Here is a 23532-nt window from a genome sequence, read left to right on the forward strand (position 1 = left end):
GAATGACCTAAAATGTTACCTATAACATAAAAAATCATCATAAAAGTAAAGAAAGTGATTTATAGTTGGTATGGACTTAGACTAGACCAGTGTTTCTCAACCTTTTTCGGGACGGGGCACACCTCGGAAAAATTTTTTTCCTCGGGGCACCGCTACCGAGGTTGACAAGCAAGAAAAAAAAACAGGAAAAACGGTAAAAAACGCAATCCACTATATCTATTTATGTAGTTTAAAGTGTTGCTTTATACAGCAACTCACCAATGACGTCTTCTCTAATTTGCATCGTTGCCTTCTCTTCTCCATCTGGTCTGGGCCATCATCACGATTTCTTCCAAACACAATTCTTCACCTTTAAACCTGCAAAACAAACCTATTAGGCGCCAAACTTTTTTTTTTTTTTTTACATGGGTGACAGAGGGGTGTAGAAGAGTGGACATGGGTGACAGAGGGGTGTAGAGGGGTGACAGAGGGGTTTAGAGGGGTGTAGAGGAGTGTACAGAGGGGTGTAGAGGAGTGTACATGGGTGACAGGGGTATAGAGGAGTGTACATGGGTGACAGGGGTGTAGAGGAGCGTACATGGGTGACAGAGGGGTGTAGAGGAGCGTACATGGGTGACAGAGGGGTGTAGAGGAGCGTTCAAAGGGGTGTAGAGGAGCGTACATGGGTGACAGGGGTATAGAGGAGCGTATATGGGTGACAGGGGTGTAGAGGAGCGTACATGGGTGACAGATGGGTGTAGAGGAGTGTACATGGGTGACAGATGGGTGTACATGGGTGTAGAGGAGTGTACATGGGGGTATAGAGGAGTGTACATGAGTGACAGGGGTGTAGAGGAGTGTACATGGGTGACAGAGGGGTGTAGAGGAGTGTACATGGGTGACAGATTGGTGTACATGGGTGTAGAGGAGTGTACATGGGGGTATAGAGGAGTGTACATGAGTGACAGGGGTGTAGAGGAGTGTACATGGGTGACAGAGGGGTGTAGAGGAGTGTACATGGGTGACAGATGGGTGTACATGGGTGACAGAGGGGTGTAGAGGAGTGTACATGGGTGACAGATGGGTGTACATGGGTGACAGAGGGGTATAGAGGAGTGTACATGAGTGACAGAGGGGTATAGAGGAGTGTACATGGGTGACAGATGGGTGTACATGGGTGACAGAGGGGTGTAGAGGAGTGTACATGGGTGACAGATCGGTGTACATGGGGGACAGAGGGGTGTAAAGGAGTGTACATGGGTGACAGGGGGTGTACATGGGTGACAGGGGGTTAGAGGAGTGTACATGGGTGACAGAGGGGTGCACATGGGTGACAGGGGGTGTAGAGGAGCGTACATGGGTGACAGGGGTGTAGAGGAGCGTACATGGGTGACAGGGGTGTAGAGGAGCATATATGGGTGACAGGGGTGTAGAGGAGTGTACATGGGTGACAGGGGTGTAGAGGAGTGTACATGGGTGACAGAGGGGTGTAGAGGAGTGTACATGGGTGACAGAGGGGTGTAGAGGAGTGTACAGAGGGGTGTAGAGGAGTGTACATGGGTGACAGAGGGGTGCAGAAGAGTGTACATGGGTGACAGAGGAGTGCAGAAGAGTGTACATGGGTGACAGAGGGGTGCAGAAGAGTGTACATGGGTGACAGAGGAGTGCAGAAGAGTGTACATGGGTGACAGAGGAGTGCAGAAGAGCGTACATGGGTGACAGGGGTGTAGAGGAGTGTACATGGGTGACAGAGGGGTATAGAGGAGTGTACATGGGTGACAGAGGGGTGCAGAAGAGTGTACATGGGTGACAGAGGAGTGCAGAAGAGTGTACATGGGTGACAGAGGGGTGCAGAAGAGTGTACATGGGTGACAGGGGTGTAGAGGAGCATACATGGGTGAAAGGGGTGTAGAGGAGCGTACATGGGTGACAGGGGTGTAGAGGAGTGTACAGAGTGGTGTTGAGGAGTGTACAAAGGGGTGTAGAGGAGTGTACATGGGTGACAGATGGGTGTACATGTGTGACAGAGGGGTGTAGAGGAGTGTACATGGGTGACAAAGGGGTATAGAGGAGTGTACATGGGTGACAGAGGGGTATAGAGGAGTGTACATGGGTGACAGAGGGGTGCAGAAGAGTGTACATGGGTGACAGAGGGGTGCAGAAGTGTGTACATGGGTAACAGGGGTGTAGAGGAGCATACATGGGTGAAAGGGGTGTAGAGGAGCGTACATGGGTGACAGGGGTGTAGAGGAGTGTACAGAGTGGTGTAGAGGAGTGTACATGGGTGACAGAGGGGTATAGAGGAGTGTACATGGGGACAGAGGGGTATAGAGGAGTGTACATGGGGGACAGAGGGGTGTAGAGGAGTGTACATGGGTGACAGAGGGGTGTAGAGGAGTGTACATGGGGGACAGAGGTGTAGAGGGGTGTACATGGGTGACAGAGGGGTGTAGAGGAGTGTACATGGGTGACAGAGGGGTGTAGAGAAGTGTACATGGATGACAGAGGGTTGTAGAGAAGTGTACATGGGTGACAGAGGGGTGTAGAGGAGTGTACAGAGGGGTGTAGGGAGGTGTACAAGGGTGATAGATGGGTGTAGAAGAGTGAACATGGGTGACAGAGCATAGGGGTGACAGATCCACACAGGGATTAGCCCAAGTCATTCATTGGGAAAGAAGTGGCATGCAATTATTTGTTTCCTTGGTCTGAACACCATTCAACTGAGTGCAGAAAATTGCCATACTTGAATTGTTGAGGAGGAATCCACGTCAAATCCTAAATATGTGAAGTTCTTACCGTTTAACCAAAGTCATCTTGACTAGATTTCCCCTTTAAGATTTCCCCTTTAAGTATAAGTTGAGTTTCAAACATCTTTTCAGAAATAATTATTTTATTTTTGAGAATAAAATAATTAATAAAAATAATATATAAGTGACAGAGATTTTAAGTATTTGGAAATATTATAAACTGGTACTTGATTTTTGGAATGTTGCTACTATACATATAAGATAATTTTGATTTAAATCAGTCTAAAAAGTGAATTCCTTGCAAGATCGGCAAATGTCACACATATTCTTTTTTCTCTGTCTTTCCTTTACCCTTTACTTCCCGTGATCCCCCATTGATTTCAGCTTCAAGCAGCTAATTTCCAACCGCCACCATCCTTATAGATATCTCAACGTAGTATTTTACCAGCAGTATATTCTTAGTCCTTTAGCAATCTCGCATTGGGCTACGTTGAATGTCTTATCTGCACTGGAGCAACAAGTTGTCATGGAAACCCTGACGCACCAGTAGTGCAAACTTCCCTGCAGCTTTAATGCTCTCCTCTCGAGCTATGACACAAAATAGCAGCACCACAGAAGTCAGAATATTTCTATTTTACTGCGAAAAACACATTCACAAAATAATCAGAGCAGTCACTGTAATTTACTGTTGTATTTAGTGGCTAGATGACTGTAGATATAGGAATGACCTAAAATGTTACCTATAACATAAAAAATCATCATAAAAGTAAAGAAAGTGATTTATAGTTGGTATGGACTTAGACTAGACCAGTGTTTCTCAACCTTTTTCGGGACGGGGCACACCTCGGAAAAATTTTTTTCCTCGGGGCACCGCTACCGAGGTTGACAAGCAAGAAAAAAAAACAGGAAAAACGGTAAAAAACGCAATCCACTATATCTATTTATGTAGTTTAAAGTGTTGCTTTATACAGCAACTCACCAATGACGTCTTCTCTAATTTGCATCGTTGCCTTCTCTTCTCCATCTGGTCTGGGCCATCATCACGATTTCTTCCAAACACAATTCTTCACCTTTAAACCTGCAAAACAAACCTATTAGGCGCCAAACTTTTTTTTTTTTTTTTACATGGGTGACAGAGGGGTGTAGAAGAGTGGACATGGGTGACAGAGGGGTGTAGAGGGGTGACAGAGGGGTTTAGAGGGGTGTAGAGGAGTGTACAGAGGGGTGTAGAGGAGTGTACATGGGTGACAGGGGTATAGAGGAGTGTACATGGGTGACAGGGGTGTAGAGGAGCGTACATGGGTGACAGAGGGGTGTAGAGGAGCGTACATGGGTGACAGAGGGGTGTAGAGGAGCGTTCAAAGGGGTGTAGAGGAGCGTACATGGGTGACAGGGGTATAGAGGAGCGTACATGGGTGACAGGGGTGTAGAGGAGCGTACATGGGTGACAGATGGGTGTAGAGGAGTGTACATGGGTGACAGATGGGTGTACATGGGTGTAGAGGAGTGTACATGGGGGTATAGAGGAGTGTACATGAGTGACAGGGGTGTAGAGGAGTGTACATGGGTGACAGAGGGGTGTAGAGGAGTGTACATGGGTGACAGATGGGTGTACATGGGTGTAGAGGAGTGTACATGGGGGTATAGAGGAGTGTACATGAGTGACAGGGGTGTAGAGGAGTGTACATGGGTGACAGAGGGGTGTAGAGGAGTGTACATGGGTGACAGATGGGTGTACATGGGTGACAGAGGGGTGTAGAGGAGTGTACATGGGTGACAGATGGGTGTACATGGGTGACAGAGGGGCATAGAGGAGTGTACATGAGTGACAGAGGGGTATAGAGGAGTGTACATGGGTGACAGATGGGTGTACATGGGTGACAGAGGGGTGTAGAGGAGTGTACATGGGTGACAGATCGGTGTACATGGGGGACAGAGGGGTGTAAAGGAGTGTACATGGGTGACAGGGGGTGTACATGGGTGACAGGGGGTTAGAGGAGTGTACATGGGTGACAGAGGGGTGCACATGGGTGACAGGGGGTGTAGAGGAGCGTACATGGGTGACAGGGGTGTAGAGGAGCGTACATGGGTGACAGGGGTGTAGAGGAGCATATATGGGTGACAGGGGTGTAGAGGAGTGTACATGGGTGACAGGGGTGTAGAGGAGTGTACATGGGTGACAGAGGGGTGTAGAGGAGTGTACATGGGTGACAGAGGGGTGTAGAGGAGTGTACAGAGGGGTGTAGAGGAGTGTACATGGGTGACAGAGGGGTGCAGAAGAGTGTACATGGGTGACAGAGGAGTGCAGAAGAGTGTACATGGGTGACAGAGGGGTGCAGAAGAGTGTACATGGGTGACAGAGGAGTGCAGAAGAGTGTACATGGGTGACAGAGGAGTGCAGAAGAGCGTACATGGGTGACAGGGGTGTAGAGGAGTGTACATGGGTGACAGAGGGGTATAGAGGAGTGTACATGGGTGACAGAGGGGTGCAGAAGAGTGTACATGGGTGACAGAGGAGTGCAGAAGAGTGTACATGGGTGACAGAGGGGTGCAGAAGAGTGTACATGGGTGACAGGGGTGTAGAGGAGCATACATGGGTGAAAGGGGTGTAGAGGAGCGTACATGGGTGACAGGGGTGTAGAGGAGTGTACAGAGTGGTGTTGAGGAGTGTACAAAGGGGTGTAGAGGAGTGTACATGGGTGACAGATGGGTGTACATGTGTGACAGAGGGGTGTAGAGGAGTGTACATGGGTGACAAAGGGGTATAGAGGAGTGTACATGGGTGACAGAGGGGTATAGAGGAGTGTACATGGGTGACAGAGGGGTGCAGAAGAGTGTACATGGGTGACAGAGGGGTGCAGAAGAGTGTACATGGGTAACAGGGGTGTAGAGGAGCATACATGGGTGAAAGGGGTGTAGAGGAGCGTACATGGGTGACAGGGGTGTAGAGGAGTGTACAGAGTGGTGTAGAGGAGTGTACATGGGTGACAGAGGGGTATAGAGGAGTGTACATGGGGACAGAGGGGTATAGAGGAGTGTACATGGGGGACAGAGGGGTGTAGAGGAGTGTACATGGGTGACAGAGGGGTGTAGAGGAGTGTACATGGGGGACAGAGGTGTAGAGGGGTGTACATGGGTGACAGAGGGGTGTAGAGGAGTGTACATGGGTGACAGAGGGGTGTAGAGAAGTGTACATGGATGACAGAGGGTTGTAGAGAAGTGTACATGGGTGACAGAGGAGTGTAGAGGAGTGTACAGAGGGGTGTAGGGAGGTGTACAAGGGTGATAGATGGGTGTAGAAGAGTGAACATGGGTGACAGAGCATAGGGGTGACAGAGGGGTGGACAGGAAGTGGACATGGGTGACAGGAGGGTGGACAAGGGGGTCAGAGGGGTGGACAAGGGGGTAAAAGAGGGACAGGAGTGACAGAGGGGTGGACTGGGGTAACAAAGGGACAGATGGGTGAACAGGAGGGTGGACATGGGTGACAGGAGGGTGGACAGGGGGTCAGAGGGGTGGACAAGGGGGTAAAAGAGGGACAGGAGTGACAGAGGGGTGGACTGGGGTAACAAAGGGACAGATGGGTGAACAGGAGGGTGGACATGGGTGACAGAGTAGACTACGGGGGTAGACAGGGGGGTAAACATGAGTGACAGGGATGGACAGGGGGGTGGACAAGGCAGACATGGATGACAGGAGGGTGGACATGGGTGACTGGGATGATAGGTGGGGGGACATGTGTGAGAGGGGGTGGACATGGGTGACAAGAAGGTGAACATGGGTGATAGGTGGGGGGACATGTGTGAGAGGGGGTGGACATGGATGACAGGAGGGTGGACATGGGGAGTGGACAAGGCAGACATGGATGACAGGAGGGTGGACATGGGTGAGAGGGGGGGTGGACATGGGTGACGGGGATGATAGGTGGGGGAACATGTGTTAGTGCGGGTGGACATGAGTGATGGGGGGTGGACATGGGTGACAGGAAGGTGAACATGGGTAACATGGGTGACTGGGGGGGGTGGAGATGGGTGACAGGGGGGTGGACATGGGTGACAGGGAAGGGTGGACATGGGTGACAGGGAAGGGTCGACATGGGTGACGGGGGGGGTGGGCATGGGTGACAGGGGGGGTGGACATGGGTGACAGGGGGGTGGACATGGGTGACAGGGGGGGTGGACATGGGTGACAGGGGGGGTGGACATGGGTGACAGGGGGGGGTGGACATGGGTGACAGGGGGGTGAATAGGGGGTGGACATGGGTGACAAGGATGTGATCAGAAGGGTGGACAATGGAGGGTGAACATGGGTGACAGGGATGGGCAGGGGTGACAGAGGGTTGGATGGGGGTGGACATGGATGACAGGAGAGTAGACATGGGAGACAGGGGGTCAGAGGGGTGGACAAGGGTGACAAAGGGACGGATGGGTGACATGAGTGACAGGGGGGGTGGACATGGGTGACAGGAAGGTGGACATGAGTGACAGGGAGGGTGGACATGCGTGACAGGGAGGGTGGACATGGGTGACAGGGGGGGTGGACATGGGTGACAGGGGGGGTGGACATGGGTGACAGGGGGGGTGGACATGGGTGACAGGGGGTCAGAGGGGTGGACAAGGGGGTAATAGAGGGACAGGAGTGACATAGAGGGGTGGACTGGGGTGACAAAGGGACAGATGGGTGAACAGGAGGGTGGACCTGGGTGACAGGATAGACTACAGGGGTAGACAGGGGGGTAAACATGAGTGACAGGGATGGACAGGGGGGTGGACAAGGCAGACATGGATGACAGGAGGGTGGACATGGGTGACTGGGATGATAGGAGGGGGGACATGTGTGAAAGGGGGTGGACATGGGTGATAGGAGGGTGGACATGGGTGACGGGGATGATAGGTGGGGGGACATGTGTGAGAGGGGGTGGACATGAGTGATGGGGGGGTGGACATGGGTGACAGGAAGGTGACATGGGTGACAGGGGGGTGTGGACATGAGTGACAGGGAGGGTGGACATGGGTGACAGGGGGAGGGTGGACATGGGTGACAGGGGGAGGGTGGACATGGGTGACAGGGGGAGGGTGGACATGGGTGACAGGGGGAGGGTGGACATGGGTGACAGGGGGAGGGTAGACATCGGTGACAGGGGGGGTAGACATGGGTGATAGGGGGGGTAGACATGGGTGACAGGGGGGGGTAGACATGGGTGACAGGGGGGGGGTAGACATGGGTGACAGGGGGGTGTGGACATGGGTGACAGGGTGGGTGGACATGGGTGACAGGGTGGGTGGACATGGGTGAAAGGGAGGGATTACATGGGTGACAGGGGGGGTGGACATGGGTGATAGAGATGGACAGGGAGGTGGACAAGGCGGACATGGCTGACAGGGGGGGGTGGATATGAGTGACGGGGGGGTAGAGGGTGGACCTGGGTGACGGAGCGGGGTTTAGACAGGGTTGAGAAGGTGAACAGAGGGGTGGAAAGGGTACGGTACCTTAAGCAAGCCGGCCCGTGCAGCTTGCAGTTCCACAGCAGGCACGGGAGTCCGGCGCAGGTGCAGCTCGTTCCGCCCCAGGGCACCATTTTCGGCTCACTGCGCCATAACGGAGAGGGGGGGACGGAGGGAGACGCAGGAGACGGAGGGTGAAGGAGGGGGACGCGGGGGACACAGGGAACAGAGGAGGAAGGAGGGGGAACACGGGGGACACGGGAGACGCAGGGGACGGAGGGGAACACAGGAGACGCAGGAGATGCAGGGGGACGCTGTGCGTGCACTGCGCACGCAGACTCCCCTTCCCCCCTGCGCCATCAGGCCGGGGCGGGACATTTAAAAAAATAATAATAATAAAAAATTAAAAAATCGCGGCAAAATCCCGCGGCACCACGGGCAGTGCTGAACGGCACGCGGCACCGCGGTTGGGAATCACTGGACTAGACACTCTACAGATGCACTAGATTTAGCAAACAGCCACAGCCACTCTGATAAATTGACATACCTTTTAAGGCTGTCTATCTAAATTTGCATAAATCCATAGAGGTAACTGGCAGCACTCACCAAGTACGTACGGGTAAAAATCCTTCTTTATTTTTTAAGGAGCAACATCACAGATGCAAAGCAGATACAACGGACTGGACATCATATTAGTTCAAGTTCTAGTCCGTTGTATCTGCTTTGCAACTGTGATGTTGCACCTTGAAAAATATAGAAAGATTTTTACCTGTACATGGTGAGCGCTGCCCATTACTTCTATGGACTTATGCTTTATGGATGCTTTGCTATTGGGGTACTAGCACCCCCAAATTGATACGGGATCAAGCACAAGGGACCTGATGATTTTAAACAGTCAGTTGTGGGAGGACTTGTATTGATATATTGGGGTTGAAGTGCCGATCTCTCTGCCTGAATCCACTATCTAAGTTTACATTGTCCAAATATTAGATGGTTTTAGTAAATTTCCCTCAGTGTTTGTAGTATCTGACGATGGAGACGAAAATATTTGTAGGAGACCTGTATAAACAAAATCAACAGGATATTTTTAACCAAAATGTGGTACAAAAGTCCCCATACCACATAATGTTCTAATGTTAAAGGGGTACTCCGCCCCTAGACATCTTATCCCCTATCCAAAGGATAGTGGATAAGATTTCAGATCGCCGGGGTCCCGCTGCTGGGGACCCCGGGGATCGCCGCTGCAGCACCCCGCTATCATTACTGCGCAGAGGGAGATCGCTCTGCACGTAATAACAATACAGGGGCCGGAGCCTCGTTACATCACGGCTCCGCCCCTCGTGACATCACAGGCCGCCCCGTCAATACAAGTCTATGGGAGGGGGCGTGGCGGTCGTCACGCCCCCTGCCATAGACTTGCATTAAGGGGACGGGCCGTGATGTCATGAGGGGCGGAGCCATAACTTCACGCTGCTCCGTCCCCTGTATCGCCCGTCATTACGCACAGAGCGAACTCGCTCTGTGCAGTAATGATGGCGGGGTGCCACAGCGGCGATCCCCGGGGTCCCCAGCAGCGGGACCGCGGCGATCTGACATCTTATCCCCTATCCTTTGGATAGGGGATAAGATGCCAGGGGCGGAGTACCCCTTTAATAGGTGTCAGAATAGCAATATATGAGTCAAGTAACATGACATCTACTGCAGGGAAGTGTTTCTAATGGAATATTTTTTATAGGGCACTCCAAACTTCTCCCACTTAAAAAGATGAGAGAGGCCTGTAATTTTTATCATAGGAATGAGAAAAAAATCCATAAAATCACATTGTCTGATTTTTAAAGAATTTATTTGCAAATTATGGTGGAAAATAAGTACTTGGTCACCTACAAACAAGCAAGATCTATGGCTCTCACAGACCTGTAACTTCTTCTTTAAGAGTCTCCTCTGTCCTCCACTCGTTACCTGTATTAATGGCACCTGTTTGAACTTGTTATCAGTATAAAAGACCCCTGTCCACAACCTCAAACAGTCACACTCCAAACTCCACCATCGCCAATACCAAAGAGCTGTCGAAGGAACCTGAAACAAAATTGTAGACCTGCACCAGGCTGGGGAAACTGAATCTGCAATAGGCAAGCAGTTTGGTATGAAAAAATGAACTGTGGGAGCAATTATTAGAAAATTGAAGACATACAAGACCACTGATAATCTCTCTCGATCTGGGGCTCCACGCAAGATCTCACCTCATGGTGTCAAAATGATCACAAGAACAGTGAGCAGAAATCCCAGAACCACATGGGGGAACCTAGTGAATGACCTGTAGAGAGCTGGGACCAAAGCAACAAAGGCTACCATCAGTAACACACTACGCCGCCAGGGACTCAAATCATTCAGTGCCAGACGTGTCCCCCTGCTAAAGCCAGTGCATGTCCGGGCCCATCTGAAGTTTGCTAGAAAGCATTTGGAGGATCCAGAAGAGAATTGGGAGAATGTCGTATGGTCAGATGAAACCAAAATATGGTAAAATTTGGTAAAAACTCAACTCGTTGGGTTTGGAGGGGAAATAATGCATCCAAAGAACACCATACCTACTGTGACGCATGGGGGTGGAAACATCATGCTTTGGGGCTGTTTTTTCTGCCACAGGACCAGGACGACTGATCTGTGTAAAGGAAAGAATGAATGGGGTCATGTATCATAAGATTTTGAATGAAAACCTCCTTCCATCAGCAAGGGCATTGAAGATGAAATGTAGTTGGGTCTTTCAGCATGACAATGATCCCAAACACACCGCCCGGGCAACGAATGAGTGGCATCATAAGAAGCATTTCAAGGTCCTGGAGTGGCCTAGCCAGTCTTCAGATCTCAACCCCATAGAAAACCTTTGGAGGGAGTTGAAAGTCTGTGTTGCCCAGCGACAGCCCCAAAACATCACTGCTCTAGAGGAGATCTGCATGGAGGAATGGGCCAAAATACCAGCAACAGTGTGTGAAAACCTTGAGAAGACTTACGTTTGATTTCTGTCATTGCCAACAAAGGGTATATGACAAAGTATTGAGATGAACTTCTGTTATTGACCAAACACTTATTTTCCACCATAATTTGCAAATAAATTCTTTAAAAATCAGACAATGTGATTTTTTTTCTCATTATGTCTCTCATAGTTGAGGTATACCTATGATGAAAATTACAGGCCTCTCTCATATTTTAAGTGGGAGAACTTGCACAATTGGTGGCTGACTACATACTTTGTTCCCCACTGTATACTTTTATACATGTTCATGACTTTTTGCAGAAAAATGTGTGGGTACAGAATCTAAAGCTTAACCACACCAGTGTTATAACTAATAGGTGTGGAATAGAGCAATGGCAGAGAGTCAGGAGATGTTGATCTGGCAAAATCCAGACCTAGTTTTGTTATAACAGGTTTTGGGTCCACTCCTTCTCCTGGGAGAGGAGGTTGAACTAAGGAATTCTCCTCCAATGATTGATTAGAAGGATCATGTGACCAAAGCACAATTCATCTGTGTACAGAAATATTAGCACTTGACACTCTTATTTCCCCCAAGTTTATGTAGTTAAAGTGGTGCAAGGCACATAAATACATTTGCAATAAACTTCCAGTGCCTCATACACAATTATGCCATCTGTAAAACGTTTACTTTCTTGCAAACGACAACTTCTTGTGGATAGTAGCTGAAACAGTTGTACTGGGACACTACAACAAGACGTGATAAAAGGACATCATCTGAAGCAGACATCGCTGCAATTGGAAGTGTGATTTAGAAAAATGACAGAAGTCTTGAGAAACATTTTGTCTGGGTAACCAAACTCAACTTCTTAGAATAAAATATATAAAAATAACAAACATTCAGAACAATTCTCTTGTGCGATTAGTTATGAGTTGTTCCTCTGATCTCAACATGATACCAATTATGAATTCTCTAAATTGGTTATTATTTGTATGATTGAAAAATCTTTTTGGGAATGACATTTAAAGTGCTGTATAATCAGTGTCCTCTGTTAGTACAATCCCACGTGTTCCTGTCAACCTGCTGTTGACTGTGAAATGACAGTTTATGAAACTGTGATGCTTTTACAAGGAACCAATATATTCCCACATATATAGTGCTCACACTGTGTCAAAGAATATATATTAGCAAGGTCTTAAAGTTACTTGTTGTAAAGAACAGACATACAGTGTATGTCTCTTCCAAAAGAATTTGAATTAAACCAATGAAGACTATTTGTAATTCTTTGCAAATATCATATATAGCACAGTTCAATATATAAGTACAAAACAGCAGTAGTGTCCTAAATTTGGCCATTGCCATGAAACCCTTCAAAGTGATAACAAACTCCATTATGTAAAGCAACAAAGGTACTTAATATGAGGGCACATTAGGCGCTAGTTCTTAAATATACAGTGGTCCCTCCACATACCATGGGAATTCATTCCAAATGAACCATTGTTAGTTGAAACCATCGTATGTTGAGGGATCCGTGCATTGAAAAGTATAGGAAGTTATACTCAGTCCCCGCCGCTCCGGACCGTCACCGCTACCCTGGGTGTCGCCCTCCATCACTGTCGCCGCGTCCCCGGGGTGTCCCCACCGCTCCGGACCATCTCTGCTGCCTGGGATCATCGCTCTTCATGGCAGTCATCATGTTGCTGCGCACACTGCTCCTATTGGATGACAGGACGGTGTGAGCGGCGACGTGATGACGACGAAGGGGAGCGACGGCGATACAGGGGATCCTGAAGAGAACGATCTGGAGCGCCGGGGACAGGTGAGCAGCACATGGGGCACCTTAAATGGCTATCTGGTGGCAGTTGAAGCAGTCTGCGCTGCCGGATAGCCATATATGCGATTGCCCCGACATACAAAAGCATTGTATGTTGATGCTGCCTTGCACATGCGATGGCCTCTGAGAGGCCATCATATGTTGAAATTTTCGTATGTCGGGGCCATCGTAGGTCGGGGGGGTCACTGTATTCAGAAGAGCCATTAGGCTGGGTTCCCACATAGTGTATTTGTCAGTATTTAGTCAGCGCAATGTTAGCTAGGAATGGAACGTAGAGAAAACTACAAAGGAAAGATTTGCATCTGTTTCTGTGTGTTGAACCTATTCTTTGTTTTAATCACCAAAAAGAAGATGGCTCTAAGATCTGTTACCTATGGTCACCACAATAATCACCACCAAAAAAATAGGCCACAAGATAACAATAAGTGTAATACACATTATCAATTCAACTTCATTAGACATACATAAAAAAATACACACAATATAAAATGGGTAATAGGCAAAGTAGAAATCAGAATAGAAAAAATGAGGGGTATACTCAAAATCAATATACCGTGTTTCTCCGAAAATAAGACCGAGTCTTTTATTCATTTAGTCACAAAAACACACTAGGGCTTATTTTCAGGGTAGGGCTTATTTACGGTGTGTACATTGAACAACATACATTGCCCCCCAAGATCCCCCCCCCCCGCCGGTTTATCAGCCCAGCGCTGCACCCCACATAGGGGGACTAATCGTACCGTATGCCACCCGCGAGCGCTGCTTCTCTCCCCCCCTGCCAAATAAGTATCAGCCGCTGCGCTGTACTTTGTATTCCTGTGCCCGGGCTGCAATTATTAAAAAACAAACTTTAACTTACCTTCGTCCTCCGTGCCCCCGTTGCTAAGGAACCGGCCTCATGGTCCCTCCGCTGTTCTTGCTGCTTCCTGGGGATGGGAACGTCACAGAGCCTTCAGCCTATCACCGGCCGCAGCGATGTCCCACCTCTGCCGATGATAGAGGCTGAGCCCACTGTCATGTAAGAAGCCGGCCGGCTCCTTACATGACAATGCGCTCAGCCTATCATCGGCCGAGGCGGGACATCGCTGCGGCCGGTGATAGGCTGAAGGCTCTGAGACGTCCCAACACCAGGAAGCAGCAAGAGCAGCGGAGAACAGTGAGGCCGGTTCCTTAGCAATGGGGGAACGGAGGACGAAGGTAAGTTAAAGTTTGTTTTTTAATACTTGCAGCCTAGGTCTTATTTTCGAGGTAGGGCTTATATTGCAGCCCACCCCGATAATCCAGCTAGGGCTTATTTTCAGGGTAGGTATGTTTGGGGGAAACACGGTACATATGTATTTAGGGGATACAGATGTAATAATTTGGGTAACAGTGCATATCACAAAGGAAGGCTGCATAAAGCAAGCAGACAACGGATAAAAATAACTGTTAAAGGGGTACTCTGGTGGAAAACTTTTTTTTTTTTTTTTTTATCAACTGGTGCCAGAAAGTTAAACAGATGTGTAAATTACTTCTATTAAAAAATCTTAATCCTTCCAGTACTTATTAGCTGCTGAATACTACAGAGGAAATTATTTTCTTTTTGGAACACAGAGCCCTCTGCTGACATCACGATCACAGTGCTCTCTGCTGACATCTCTGTCCAGTTTAAGAACTGTCCAGAGTAGGAGAAAATCCCCATAGCAAACATATGCTGCTCTGAAAAGTTCCTAAAATGGACAGAGATGTCAGCAGAGAGCACTGTGCTCGTGATGTCAGCAGAGAGCACTGTGTTCCAAAAAGAAAATAATTTTCTCTGTAGTATTCAGCAGCTAATAAGTACTGGGAGGATTAAGATTTTTTTTAAAGAAGAAATTTACAAATCTGTACAAGTTGATTTAAAAAAAGAAAAGTTTTCAACCCGAGTATCCCTTTAACCCCTTAACGACGAGTGCCGTAAATGTACGTCCTGGCTATTGCCGGACATCTGCGATCGGGCTGATGCCCGGCATTAACCCATTAGATGCAGCAAAGTTGATTGCGGCATCAAAAATGCAAAAATACACTCCCAGCAGCTTATCGGGGCTGATCGGGATCATCGCAGGGAAATCGCGATGTCCCGATAAGCTGAGAGGACGGCGGGAGGGCCCTTACATGCCTCCTCGCCGCCCGGTCAGTTCTGCCTGGCTCCAGTCAGCCTCAGTAGGCTGGAGCAATGGAGTACCAATAACGCTGATCAATGCTATGCTATGGCGTGTATGCAATCTGATGATTGCATTTAACCCCTTAAGGATGCAGGGTTTTTCAGTTTTTGCATTTTTGTTTTTTTCTACTTACCTTTTAAAAATCATAACCCTTTCAATTTTCCACCTAAAAATCCATATTATGGCTTATTTTTTGCTCCACCAATTCTACTTTGCAGTGACATTAGTAATTTTACCCAAAAATCCACGGCGAAACAGGAAAAAAAATCATTGTGCCACAAAATCGAAGAAAAAATGCCATTTTGTAACTTTTGGGGGCTTCTGTTTCTACATAGTGCATATTTCAGTAAAAATGACACCTTATCATTATTCTGTACTCGGTCCATACGGTTAACCCGTTCCCGCAGAATGTCATATATAAACGCCGGGTTGTGCAGTGCGTTCGCGCATCCCGGCGTTTATAAATGACATGCAGTTAACCCGGCGATGCGCAGCATCGCACGGGTTAACTGGCAGAAGTCCCGCTGTTTCCAGCAGGGGACAACTTCTGCTTCACCCCCAGGACCTGTGGACCAATCACAGTGATCTGGGGTGAAAGTTCAGATCCCCCGCACTGCCCGCCCCTGGAAGTCGGGCAGAACGGGGGACGAAGGCTGCAGGGGCTCGCGGGGACCTGCGGCACACGGGGGGAACACGTGGGGACCGGCGGACTTACCTGGAGCAGCGGCAGGACCGAGGAGCAGCGGCAGGACCGGCCACGTGGAGGAGCAGCGACGGGACCAGCAGGTAAGTATGTAGTCCTCAGAGGCAGCAGTGAAGATCTTCACTGCTGCTTCTAGGAGTCTGAAAATTACAACTCCCAGCATGCCTAGACAGCCTTTGGCTGTCTGGGCATGCTGGGAGTTGTAGTTTTGCAACATCTGGAGGGCCCCAGTTTGGAGACCATTGTATAATGGTCTCCAATCTGTGCTCTTCCAGCTGTTGCAAAACTACAACTCCCAGCATGCACTGACTGTCCAGGCATGCTGGGAGTTTTAGTTAAGCAACATCTGGCCCTTCAGATGTTGCCGAACTACAACTCCCAGCATGCCCTTCAGCTGTCTGGGCATGCTGGGAGTTGTAGTTTTGCAACAGCTGGAGACACACTGGTTGGGAAACATTGTTTCTAACTCAGTGTTTCCTAACCTGTGTGCCTCCAGCTGTTGCAAAACTATAACTCCCAGCATGCACTAAAAGACCATGCATGCTGGGAGTTGTAGTTTTGCAACATCTGGAGGGCCCCAGTTTGGAGACCATTGTATAATGGTCTCCAATCTGTGCTCTTCCAGCTGTTGCAAAACTACAACTCCCAGTATGCACTGACTGTCCAGGCATGCTGGGAGTTTTAGTTCAGCAACATCTGGCCCTTCAGATGTTGCCGAACTACAACTCCCAGCATGCCCTTCAGCTGTCTGGGCATGCTGGGAGTTGTAGTTTTGCAACAACTGGAGACACACTGGTTGGGAAACATTGTCTGTTTCTAACTCAGTGTTTCCTAACCTGTGTGCCTCCAGCTGTTGCAAAACTATGACTCCCAGCATGCACTAACAGACCATGCATGCTGGGAGTTGTGGTTTTGCAACAGCTGATGCAAGCCCCCCCCCGCCCCGCCACCCCCGTGAATGTACAGGGTACATTCACATGGGCGAGGCTTTTACAGTGGGTTTCTCGCATCTTGAGATGCAGCAAATTTTGCGCTGGGAAACTCGCTGTAATCCCCCGCCCATGTGACTGTACCCTAAAAACACTACACTAACACAAAATAAAATAAAAAGTTAAAAACACTACATATACACATACCCTTACACAGCCCCCCTCCCCCAATAAGAACGTCCAGTACACCACTGTTTCCAAAGCAGAGCCTCCAGCTGTTGAAAAACAACAACTCCCAGTATTGTCGGACAGCCGTTGACTGTCCAGGCATGCTGGGAGTTTTGCAACAGCTGGAGGCACCCTGTTTGGGAATCACTGGCGTAGAATACCCCTATGTCCACCCCTATGCAAATCCCTCATTTAGGCCTCAAATGCACATGGCGCTCTCACTTTGGAGCCCTGTCGTATTTCAGGGCAACAGTTTAGGGCGACATATGGGGTATCGCTGTACTCGGGAGAAATTGCGTTACAAGGTTTGGGGGGCTTTTTCTTCTTTAACCCTTCATGAAAAGGAAATGTTGGGGTCTACACCAGAATGTTAGTGTAAAAATTTTTTCTTTTTTACACTAACATGCTGATGTTGCCCTATACTTTACATTTTCACAAGAGGTAAAAGGGAAAAAAGCCCCCCAAAATTTGTAACGCAATTTCTCCCGACTATGGAGGTACCCCATATGTGAGCGCAAAGTGCTCTGGGGGCGCACAACAAGGCCCAGAAGGGAGAGCGCACCATGTACATTTGAGGTGATTTGTACAAGGGTGGCTGATTGTTACAGCGGTTTTGACAAACGCAAAAAAACCAAAACCCCACATGTGACCCCATTTCGGAAACGACACCCCTCACGGAATGTAATGAGGGGTGCAGTGAGAATTTACCCCCCACAGGTGTCTGACGGATCTTTGGAACAGTGGTCCATGAAAATGAAAACTTGTACAGCCCACTTTTCCAAAGATCTGTCAGACACCGGTGGGGGGCAAATGCTCACTGTACCCCTTGTTACGTTCCTCAAGGGGTCTAGTTTCCAAAATGGTATGCCATGTGTGTTTTTTTTTTGCTGTTCTGACACCTTAGGGGCTTCCTAAATGCGACATGCTCCCCGAGCAAAATTTGCTCTCAAAAAGCCAAATATGACTCCTTCTCTTCTGAGCATTGTAGTTCGCCCATAGTGCACTTCAGGTCAACTTATGGGGTACCTCCATACTCAGAAGAGATGGGGTTACAAATTTTGGGGGGTATTTTCTGCTATTAACCCTTGCAAAAAGGTGAAATTAGGGGGGAAACACACATTTTAGTGGAAATTTTTTTTTTTTTTTTTACATATGCAAAAGTCGTGAAACACCTGTGGGGTAATAAGGCTCACTTTATTCCTTATTACATTCCTCAAGGGGTCTAGTTTCCAAAATGGTATGCCATGTGGGTATTTTTTGCTGTTCTGGCACCATAGGGGCTTCCTAAATGCGACATGCCCCCCGAGCAAAATTTGCTCTCAAAAAGCCAAATATGACTCCTTCTCTTCTGAGCATTGTAGTTCGCCCATAGTGCACTTCAGGTCAACTTATGGGGTACCTCCATACTCAGAAGAGAAGGGGTTACAAATATTGGGGGGTATTTCCTGCTATTAACCCTTGGAAAAATTTGAAATTTGGGGGGAAACACACATTTTAGTGAAAAAAAAAAATTTTTTTTACATATGCAAAAGTCGTGAAACACCTGTGGGGTATTAAGGCTCACTTTATTCCTTGTTATGTTCCTCAAGGGGTCTAGTTTCCAAAATGGTATGCCATGTGAGGGTTTTTTGCTGTTCTGGCACCATAGGGGCTTCCTAAATGCAACATGCCCCCCAAAAACCATTTCAGAAAAACGTACTCTCCAAAATCCCCTTATCGCTCTTTCCCTTCTGAGCCCTCTACTGTACCCGCCGAACACTTTACATAGACATATGAGGTATGTGCTTACTCGAGAGAAATCAGGCTACAAATATAAGTATACATTTTCTCCTTTTACCCCTTGTAAAAATTAAAAAATTGGGTCTACAAGAACATGCGAGTGTAAAAAATGAAGATTGTGAATTTTCTCCTTCACTTTGCTTCTATTCCTGTGAAACAGCTAAAGGGTTAAAATGATGACTGAATGTCATTTTGAATACTTTGGGGGGTGCAGTTTTTATAATGGGGTCTTTTGTGGGGTATTTCTAATAAGACCCTTCAAATCCACTTCAAACCTGAACTGGTCCCTGAAAAATAGTGAAATTGAAAATTTTGTGAAAATTGGAAAATTGCTGCTGAACTTTGAAGCCCTCTGGTGTCTTCCAAAAGTAAAAACTCGTCACTTTTATGATGCAAACATAAAGTAGACATATTGTATATGTGAATAAAATTTTTTTTTATTTGTAATATACATTTTCCTTACAAGCAGAGTGCTTCAAAGTTAGAAAAATGCAAAATTTTCAAATTTTTCACCAAATTTTAGGATTTTTCACAAGGAAAGGATGCAAGTTACCACAAAAATTTACCACCATGTTAAAGTAGAATATGTCACGAAAAAACAATCTCGGAATCAGAATGATAACTAAAAGCATTCCAGAGTTATTAATGTTTAAAGTGACAGTGGTCAGATGTGCAAAAAACGCTCTGGTCCTTAAGGCCAAAATGGGCTTGGTCCTGAAGGGGTTAAAATGATACCCTACTTATATAGGTTTGATCTTGTCGCACTAATGGAAAAAATCATAACTACATGCAGGAAAATGTATACGTTTAAAAATGTTCTCTTCTGACCCCTATAACTTTTTAATTTTTCCACCAGCAGGGCGTTATGAGGGCTCATTTTTTGCGCCGTGATCTGAAGTTTTTATCGGTACTATTTTTGTTTTGATTGGACTTTTTCATCCCTTTTTATTCATTTTTTAATGGTATAAAAAGTGACCAAAAATACACTATTTTGGAATTTTGAATTTTTTTTACGTGTACAACATTGACAGTGCGGTTTAATTAACAATATATTTTTATAGTTTGGACATTTACGCACGCGGCATTACCACATATGTTTATATTTATTTTTATTTACATCGTTTTTTTTTATTGGAAAAGTGGGTGATTCAGATTTTTATTAGGGAAGGGGTTAAATCACATTTATTAACACTTTCATTTTATTTTTTTTTGCTATGTTATAGCCCCCCATAGCCCACACTGATTTCCTACACTGATCACTGCCATGCATTAACATGGCATTGATCAGTGTTATCACCTCTCAACTGCTCCTATCGTGGGAGACGGCGCAGGACGTCAATATACTTCCTGTGTCGTTAAGGAGTTAAAAAATATATATGTAAACAAAAATAAACATATGTGGTATTGCAGTGTGCGTAAATGTCCAAACTATATAAATATAACGTTAATTAAACCTCACGGTCAATGACGAATACGTGAAAAAATACCAAAGTCCAGAATTGCATATTTTTGGTCACTTTGTATACCCTAAAATTTTTTATAAAAAGCAATCAAAAAGTCCCATCAAAACAAAAATGGTACCGAAAAAAACAGACCATGGAGCAAAAAATTAGCCCTCACACCCTCGTATACAGAAAAATAAAAAAGTTATAGGGGTCTGAAGAGGACATTTTTAAACATGATAATTTTTGTACAAAAGGTTAAAAAAAAATTTATAAAGAAGTAAAACAAAATAAAACCTATATGTTTGGTACCATTTTAATTGTATGGACCTACTTTCACACTACCAAAGTCTCCGTTTTTAAACATCCATATGATGTTCTGTCTGAAAACCAGCTGAAAACGGCAGTAACAAAATCCTATACGTCCGTTAGAAAATCTCATTATAGTCTATGGGATTTTCTAATAGCCGTTTGAACCCGTTATAGTCCGTAATTGATAATGGATGTTATTTTGTGATGAAAGATAGTAACGGCAGAAATAGTTCCAGAACGGACGTTATATTAATAACGGACTATAACGGGTTCAAACAGCTATTAGAAAATCCCATAGACTGTAATGGGATTTTCTAACGGACGTATAGGATGTGTTACTGCCGTTTTCAGCTAGTTTTCAGACTGAACTTCATATGGATGTTTAAAAACTGAGAATTTTGTAGTGTGAAAGAAACCTAAATGTTTTTTTTTTTTTTTTCAATTTTGCCCCACTATTTTTTTTTGTTTCGCTGTAGATTTTGTTGTGAAATGATTGATGCCATTTAGGTCTGTAGGTGCAAAATTAAAAGTGTTATGATTTTTAGACTGTGAGGTGTAAAAGTCGAAAGTGAAAACATAAAAACACTGGGGGACATTTCCTAATCTAGTCTATTCTGGGTATGCTTATAGACCAGTGTATGTGGTAGTCTCCTGTCTATTGTGCTCCTAATTTATCAAAGGTCTCACAGCCCTTGATAAATTCTGTGCTCAGACTTCAGGGTCTACAGCTTAAACTGCATTTAGACCTGCTCCAACATGGTCTGACATTTCAGCGTATTTTGGGCAGATGCGACTTGTCGCACAAAAGTCGCACTTGATAAATTCCGCACCAATGCATTCCAATGCATTTCCGTCTAAAATAGACTTGCATGCATCATGTTCTAAAAATCCTCTACAGCAAAAGTCGCAGAAAAGTTGCACATATGAGCGCGGGCGTCTAGTGCGTTATATTTATAGACTCCCCCGATGTCCTTTTGATATCCTGCCAGCCTATCATTACATATCTCCTCCGCTCCCTGGGTTGTGATTGGTTGTGACCCTTTATTGGCATACGGAGTGTCCGATGGGATCGCGGGAACACGTCCTCCAATCCGTTGCAGATATCCGTTACTCACTCTGATTGGTGGAGGCGAGTTCATGCCATCTGCGCGATCACGTCTGCACCATGGCTGAACTCGCGAGACTACGGACCTGTGCGACTTCGTCTGCGCTTCCACTTAGTCTCTATTACCTGCAATTAGCCTATCCACCGCGCATGCGTGCCTCGGAGCCTACGTCACCTGCACCAGGATGCAATGCACCGGGACTTAGCCTCCGGACAGTATTCAGCCTATTGATGTAATTACACTAGAATATTATATGTACTATGATATTAGGTGTATATTGATTATTGCTATGAACGCAGTATTGGTCTTAACTAGGATTTTATAAATGCTTTTATAGATAGTAATTTCTATATAATCAATATGATGTACTGCACCTCATGTTTATATATATATATATATATATATATATATATATATATATATCTCTAGTTGGACCTCCAACCTCATATATATTATATATCAATTTGAGTCCTTATATATTCCTACTGTAACCTATCTGAGGTGCATTTTTTATTTATATATATTTAATCGTTTTTATAATTGTTATTATTATTATAATTATAGGCTCTTGTTCTAGATGTATTTAGTCACCCGGGCGGATGCCTCCCTACCTTCACCCCTGGTCCTCCTTCGACCATCTCTGGTAAGTATTTGAATTTTTGTTTTTAATATCATTATTTTGATGTTATACTATACATGCAAATTATTGACCCATACGGAGATAGATGTTAGGAAGATTTATTTTGGCTGGCATTTTGCATTATTGTGCTTGGGGGGCGCTCGCGGGAGGCATTCTTGTGACACCGCTGGGAGAAAGAAAAAAAAAACGGTATCCGGTTCATACCGGTACTGTATACCGCCCAGCACTAGGCATGAGTGTTATTTATCTAATAGGGTGCCTCCAGCTGTTTCACAACTACAATTCTCAGCATGGCCTGACAGCTAATAGCAATCATGGCATGCTGGGAGTTGTAGTTGGGAGATAAATAACACTCATGCATAGATGATCTGAGGGCGGAAGCAAGCGCCCAGCAAGGCGTCAGTGACGTTGCGTCTGTTGGGAAGCGCCGCTTCCTGCCCTGCTTTATAGAGCAGATTTAGAAGCACTAAATCTGCTCTATTAAAGCGATTAAAAAAAATGTTTAAGCCAGGTAGGGGGTTAGGGCTAGATTACTACTAGGTAGGGACATATTAGATTATATAGTACTTGGTGGGAGCTACACTTTAAGGGGTTAAACACAGCTGAGGAGACAGTATCACATTTGACAGTCTTTACATTCAGCAGGCAGTAACACACACCACAGACTTAGATACAGAAAGATACAGTTTCATTTTTTTTTTCTCAGCTCCTTATGGAAAGGGGTCACGTAATAAATAACACTGTGCACGGTCTACTTCTATTCCTGCACCATCATGGCGCTTCCGCATCGTCACATCCCCATGTTTCGCTACATCTGCACGACCTTCCTCCCGGCATGCTTTGCGCCGCTGCCCAGCGCTAGGCTGCAGCGATTTGATTCTATTGGTTGCTGCGCTCTGGCCGGAAGTTGTCTTTGTTCCCCGGCAAATTTAAATGTTCCTTCCGTCAGATGTAGTAGGCTCTGCCCAGTGTCCTGCGGAGCAGCGGCGGCTCATTGACTGTACGTGCTGCGGATCGGAGCCGGTGACAGGTCGGTGATCCGCCATCATTGTGTAATGCTGGGGCTGCTGTACAGTAGACTGCGCTCACCTTACTATTAGGCTGATGTGTGAAGGGCAGTATTTCCCCAACAGCTGTTGAAAAACTACAACTCCTAGCCAAGGCCATGCTGGGAGTTGTAGTTGTGCAACAGCTGGAGGCACCCTGGATTGGAAATACTGGCGTTTAATTGGGGACA

At 46.6% G+C, this 23532-nt stretch overlaps 1 protein-coding gene across 1 annotated transcript in view; it reads left to right on the forward strand.

Moving 5' to 3' along the window:
• The first annotated feature begins 22991 nt into the window (after window positions 1-22991).
• The window catches only part of MELK (maternal embryonic leucine zipper kinase), a 40650-nt gene continuing 40109 nt past the window's right edge, over window positions 22992-23532 (forward strand). Inside the window, exon 1 of the mRNA XM_056518285.1 lies at window positions 22992-23325. The gene's annotated coding sequence lies outside the window, so the exon portion shown is untranslated. The remainder of the gene's footprint in view (window positions 23326-23532) is intronic.

Source organism: Hyla sarda, chromosome 1 (genome assembly GCF_029499605.1).
Source record: "Hyla sarda isolate aHylSar1 chromosome 1, aHylSar1.hap1, whole genome shotgun sequence".
NCBI classification, from domain to species: domain Eukaryota; kingdom Metazoa; phylum Chordata; class Amphibia; order Anura; family Hylidae; genus Hyla; species Hyla sarda.